This window comes from Lithobates pipiens, unplaced genomic scaffold (genome assembly GCF_037356315.1).
Source record: "Lithobates pipiens isolate NorthernLeopardFrog02 unplaced genomic scaffold, aLitPip1_a1.2 Scaffold_8, whole genome shotgun sequence".
Lineage (NCBI taxonomy): Eukaryota > Metazoa > Chordata > Amphibia > Anura > Ranidae > Lithobates > Lithobates pipiens.
This window is the reverse complement of record NW_027507903.1, coordinates 566,876,881-566,883,848: the sequence shown is the minus strand read 5'-3', so window position 1 is coordinate 566,883,848 and position 6,968 is coordinate 566,876,881. Positions and strand designations below refer to the sequence as shown.

At 43.2% G+C, this 6,968-nt stretch overlaps 1 non-coding gene across 1 annotated transcript; it reads left to right on the top strand.

Moving 5' to 3' along the window:
- The first annotated feature begins 587 nt into the window (after window positions 1-587).
- On the top strand, window positions 588-660 carry TRNAK-CUU (transfer RNA lysine (anticodon CUU)). The gene has a single exon. It is a non-coding gene; the product is annotated as a tRNA-Lys (tRNA).
- Window positions 661-6,968: the final 6,308 nt, after the last annotated feature.

Here is a 6,968-nt window from a genome sequence, read left to right as displayed (position 1 = left end):
ATGTCCGATGTGTCCACCATAATGTCGCAGTCACAATAAAAATCACTGATCGCCGTCATTACTAGTAAAAAAAATTTTTTATAAAAATGCCATAAAACTATCCCCTATTTTGTAAACGCTATAACTTTTGCGCAAACCAATCAATAATCGCTTATTGCGATTTCTTTTACCAAAAATATGTAGAATACGTATCGGCCTAAACTGAGGGAAAAAAATGTTTTTTTTATATATTTTTGGGGGATATTTATTATAACAAAAAGTTAAAAATAATGCGTTTTTTTCAAAATTGTTGCTCTATTTTTTGCTTATAGCGCAAAAAATAAAAACCGCAGGGGTGATCAAATACCACCAAAAAAAAGCTCTATTTGTGGGGGGAAAAAAAGGATGTCAATTTTGTTTGGGAGCCACGTCGTATGATCGCGCAATTGTCAGTTAAAGCGACGCAGTGACGAATTGCAAAAAGTGGTCTGGTCTTTGACCAGCAAAATGGTCCGGGGCTGAAATGGTTAAAAAGGAGCTCCATCCAAAAGGGGAAGCTCCACTTGTTGTGGAGTGGTGAGACTGGAGCCCTTCTATTTTCCACACTTGCCTGGCTAGCTCAGTCGGTAGAGCATGAGACTCTTAATCTCAGGGTCGTGGGTTTGAGCCCCACGTTGGGCGATGGTATTTTCTTCATGCTTTAGGTTACCAGTTTGTAGAATTCAAGCATTGCACATCACCCCTCCTCTCCCAATAATAGTTAACAGAATAAATTTTGAGTCTAATCTAACTTTAGAAAAATATGTCTTTTTTTAATTTGCAGTAAAATATATGGCTCTTAACAAGCTCAGCTGAGGCTACCATAACATGTATTCATTAAAAACAGGTTCACTGAGCTTTGGGCAGAGGTTGCCATCATCCTGCTGATTATATCTCAATAACTGTAAATTCCTCTTTTTTAGGACTTTATGGCAACCAATATGTGCTACCAAATGGATTAGGTATAAAACATACATTGTATTATTTATTACATTGTAATCAAAAAAATTGAACCTCCGTGAGGCTCCAACATGTTAATAAACATACATTTGAACATTCAACATTGTAACACACATTTTTAGAAGGTGGTGATGCTCAATACCATAAAATACTGAAAATCACATAGGATTCAATGACAGTTTGTACATGGAAAGGGACATCGGGCATGTTTCGAAAATATCTTCATCAGGGATATCTATCGCCAACCTGTAGAGAAAGCTGCCAATAAATTGTGTTTTCATAGATCATCATTCCAAACATCAGAGATAAATAGAAATGCACTCACAGACAACTTAAAATTTGCCAATGCTAAAGAGTCTCCTCCTCCCAAGAGACCATAAAAAACCCCCACCAAACAGAACCGCATAAAAGAAATTAATATATATATATATGTGCAATATGAAAAAAAAAAAAAAAAGAGTGAAAAAAATATAGATAAATAATTTAAAGAAACAGCAGTGATCAAAAAAGTTATAAAATAGATATAGATTTGCAGGGTAACTCACTGAATAGCAGTAAAGAGTATTTCTTGATGGTTCAAATCTTTGAGTTTAGAGACTGGTGCAGTGTTTCCCTCTGTCATAGAGGGTTCTGCAAGATATGCAATGGTTCCCCTTATATATGGCCATTTGGTTGATTGTTTCCCGTAATCCTGTGGGAACAATAAGTGTAATTGAAAGGTTCTTAGGGACACATATGTTGTGTCATGTGGCTAGAATTGTCTCTATTTTTTATGCGGTCCTGTTTGGTGGGTGTTTTATGGTCTCTAGGGAGGAGGAGATTCCTGGACAGACTCTTAAGCATTGGCACATTCAAGTTGTATGTGAGTACATTCCTAGTTATCTCTGATGTTTGAGATGATGATCTATTAAAACAATTTAGTGCCAACTTTCTATACATTACAGGGTGGTGATAGAAATGCGTGATGAGAGGTGATGAATGACCCAATGGGCAGATTCCTATTCATCAAAGGTCTAATCGGGGGTGCAAAGGTGACTATTGCAAGCCTCTACACCCCGAACAGCCAACAAGACAATTTAATCAAAAAACATTTAAATATCCTGCGGAAGTTTTCCGAAGGGCAGCTAATTGTCAGCGGCTACCTCAATATCTGTCTCCACCCCGCGGAAGACACATCTACGGGACGTGTAAGGCCATCCACATGGCACTCCATACATCACAGCTAATAGACGTCTGGCATCTCTTCCACCCCGGCGAACGAGATTACACTTTCTATTCCCGCCCCCACAATACCTACTTGCGTATATACTATTTTTTAATTCCCCATAACCAACTACAAAAACAGTCAAAGACACCTCGCTAGGATCAATCACTTGGTCGGACCATGCCCCGGCCACACTGAGATATGCCCTGACCGACTTCCATAGAAGGCAAAGGAAGCCCTTTGAGACAAAAATGAGAGCCTTCTACAGACCCTGGAGCCTTCTACAGAGTACTAGCAGATGTGACAAGAGAAATAACCAACTACTTTCAAACCAACTATGACACTGACAGTGGCACTGGCCTAGTGTGGGAAGCCCACAAGGCAGTAATACGTGGGACACTTATTAACCACGGCGCAAGACTCAAAAAACTAAGGACAGCACAATTAACCTCACTTAGCAAAACTTCAGGTCCTGGAAACTAGGCACAAACAAACCCCGACCAATAGAAGATGAGCTTGATACGCTACGCACGCAGATTACTGACCTACTCAATTTTAAAGCTAAGGCGACACTCCAAATCTCTCGCAAAAAGGTTTATGAATCAGGTAATAAATGTGGTACTACTAGCACAATCCTTACGCTCCCAGAAACTGGCGTCCTACAAACCATCTATACACACTCTGACGGGTCAAAAAGTAGCTTTACCCCAGCAAATAACACAAAAAATTCAAATCCTTCTACGAATCACTCTATAACCTGACCAAAACATCTCCACCTCTGGAACATATAACAGACTACATAACCTCCTCCTGTATGCCCACCCTACTTACTGAGACATGTGAACAGCTAGAAGACCCCATCAAGCTACCAGAGATAAAGTGTGCAATAAAAAACACCAAACTAAGGAAAGCCCCCCGCCTAGATGGCCTCACGCTCCAATATTATAAGACACTACTACCCTCACTAGGCGACCACCTAGTTAAACTTAACTGCCTCACCAAGGGAGATACACTCCATGCCACCACACTGCAAGCCCAAATATCCATTATTCCTAAAGACGGCAAAGACCCAACCTACTGTGGGAGCTACCGCCCTATATCCCTACTTAACACGGATCTTAAATTGTTCACCAAGATTATAGCCACCAGACTACAAAACCATCTACCTCACTTAATACATCTAGACCAAGTAGGCTTTGTACCAACAAGGGAAGCAAGGGACAACACCTCCAAAGTCCTGAACTTGCTCTACACATCCACCTGTACCAAAACACCTAGTATCTTTATAGGCACCGACGCTGAAAAAGAACACAACACACATTTACAATCCAGCTTTAAACTGAAGCGGACGACAACTGCCCTGAAGTACGTGGGCACACATATTCCCCATACATTCTCACGAATATATGATCTCAACTTCCCACCCCTATTGAAAACAACTAGAACACTGCTAAACCAGTGGCACACAGGTCTACACTCCTGGATAGGCATCTGTAACATTTTAAAAATGACAATATCCCCAAATTCCTCTACCTTATGCAAACTTTACTTATCCATATTCCCGCATCTTACTTTAAACAGATACAATCCACCTTTACAGAATTCATATAGGCCAGGAAAAGACCCCGACTTCCACATAAACTCCTGGTCCTACCCAAACAATATGGCGGTCTTGCACTTCCGGACATCCACACATATCACCAAGCAATACACCTGGGGAGGCTCATAGACTGGTGTCGTCCCCAGAGACCAAGCTCTGGACACAACTAGAGCAAAATCAAAGCGAAACCCCCCTCAACATGGCTCCCTGGTGCTAAGCGACACTTTCAACTGAAACCAAACGCCACCCATTGAGTGGCAACACAACACGAGTCTGCGCCCCTCTCATTGCTAAGGCATACATTTCTTCCCCCAACTCACCTTTGTACCCCATACTGGGAAACCCCGAGTTCACGCCGGGTATACAGGATGCGATCTTCCGGAGACTAATCGATGCAGGTCTACACCAGGCCTCCCATTTTAGCACTGGAGGATGCTGGAACACTTTTGCAGAACTCTGACCCCACGGGCCCATTTCGCCTAGACTTCTGGAGGTCCTGTCAGTTAAGCCCCTTTCTTCACTCTTTGAAACCCCCAGTCGCCAATGACCAACCCCTCACAATGCTAGAGGAACTCTGCAACACCTCAGGAACTATAACACACACGCTCTCATGCCTGCAACCTCCTAAATACACCACAGGCAGACTATCTAACCCAAACAACAACGTATCCTAAGATTTACACACAAGTCCTCCATCTGTGCCAAAATACAGGAGACCAACTACAAATTCCTGTCAAGATGGTACAGGACCCCAGCACTGCTCCACAAATTCTTCCATACGTCGGATCTTTGCTGGCACTGTCGGACAGACAAGGGAACATTGGTGCACATCTTCTGGTCCTGCCCCAGACTGAATTACTTTTGGCGTGTGATACGGGAAGTCACTCAGAAATTCATGGAGCGCACCATACCAGACGATCCCACCTTCTTCCTCCTACATGTGTCCAACACCCCTGAGAAAGTTTATAAAAAGTCAGTAATTAGACATCTACTAGACGCAGCCAAAGCCTGCATTCCACTTCATTGGAAATCCACACTCCCACCAACCATAGCCTTATGGCTCTCAAAAGTGGAAGAGATAGACATATGGAGGACCTCATTCTCACAGCGCAAAATAGACAAGAAACATTCTCTAACACATGGCAACTGTGGAACATTTTCATCTACTGAGCCGAGGGCCAAGCCCTGAGAGAAACCACCGCTGATGTGTGAGTGAGCGCTCCTCTGTATGCCTCTTCTCCCTCTATGTCAAGGCAAATACAGAGAACCCCTCTGACACTCCATGTTCGAGGGGACACACCCCCAGCCCCCCCCTCCCTCCCCCCCTTTTTCCCCCTCCACTTCTCCTTTTCTCTCTCTCTAGTTTTAACACTAACACTCTTTTCAGTCTCCCCTACCCCCACGTGTGGGGAGCTTCTTTAATAAAAGAGAAAATGAAGGGATTGGGCGCATGGACCCCGACACCACACCTCATTATAAAATTATTACACAAGAATCCTCCCTCACATAAGAGGCCTCTTAATGATGGGAAGCCCGTACAATCATCATGGGCACAGGAGATGCCCCACAGACAGGACATAATGCCTGTATACACCACGTCATAGCTTGCCATTAGAAACATTGTTCTATGTGTTATAATAGGATACATCTTAATACTTAAGTATGTTCAATAGAGAAACTTTTTTTTCTCTCTCTTTCTCGCTTTTTCTTTTCGCTTTAAGATAGATAACCAGGGCTATCCCAGGTTAAGCAAAATGCAATAGTGAGTAGAGGGAAATATGGAAATGTAATAGAATAAAAATTAGGCACGATTAAATGATGAATGTTTCTGTGTTAAATATAAGATGTAGTTGTGGATGTGTTTATATATGGAACATTGTATCACTATATTGCGAAAAAGAATTAAAAAAAAAAGTATGTTCAATATTGTGTTTAATGTACTACCTTGTACCATGTCGGCCCATGTGGGCCCTGTCCCTGTTATAAACAATAAAAAAAAAAAGAAATGCGTGATGAAGATATTTTTGAAACACGTTGAATATCTGTTTTGATATTCAAACTGCCATTGAATGCTATGTGATTTACAGTATTATATGTTATTGGGCATCACTACCATCTAAAAATGTGTGCATGTAAATTTATTTTTAACCTTGCCCAGGTAGGTAACATTTACACAGTGTGAATAGGTACTAGATTGTGCATTACCAACTTCCCTGGTGGTCTAGTGGTTAGGATTCGGCGCTCTCACCGCCGCGGCCCGGGTTCGATTCCCGGTGAGGGAATGACTGTTTTTTGCTCAATCTATTCAACCTCTTTATTTCTATCTGACCTCTATAATTACTAGGGTTGCACGGTCGTTATCGGTGCTGATACTAAGCATTTGCATGAGTATCAGTACTCGTACAAATGCACCGATAACTTCAGAATAGACTCTTTCATCTGTCAGCACTATTCCCCCGCTCACAGATGAAATGTATACAAAATAATACAGCTAGTCATTAGTTGTTATGGAAACCAATAACGTTTCAGCTTTCAGTGGGGATTTCCCTTCGTCGCAGTGGACCCACCCCAGTCCCCTCCCCTCTCACACTGTCCCCCACCCCCACACCGACTCCACCCCCTCCTGTGGTGACCCCGCCCCCTCCATTTTCTGTGTCCTCAGGCAATGTGCTTCTCCTCCTCGGGCTCCTCTGCGGGTGGCTGCAGGGTGACAGACTGCCTGCTTGGGTGTTCCCAAATACCTCCCTTCCCCTCCCCCTTCTCCGCCCAAAACAAAAACCCTACCTCTCCGCCCTAAACAATAACCCCACCTCTCCGCCCAAAACAATAACCCCACCTCTCCGCCCAAAACAATAACCCCACCTCTCCGCCCCAAAACAATAACCCCACCTCTCCGCCCCAAAACAATAACCCCACCTCTCCGCCCTAAACAATAACCCCACCTCTCCGCCCTAAACAATAACCCCACCTCTCCGCCCTAAACAATAACCCCACCTCTCCGCCCTAAACAATAAGCCCACCTCTCCGCCCTAAACCAGTGGCCATCAACCCTGTCCTCAGGGCCCACTAACAGGCCAGGTTTGCAAGATAACTATAATACATGACAGGTGATATAATTTGCTGCTCAGTGATTGCAGTATTCTAGTCTGCATGTCCCCAAGGTAATACATAAAACCTGGCCTGTTA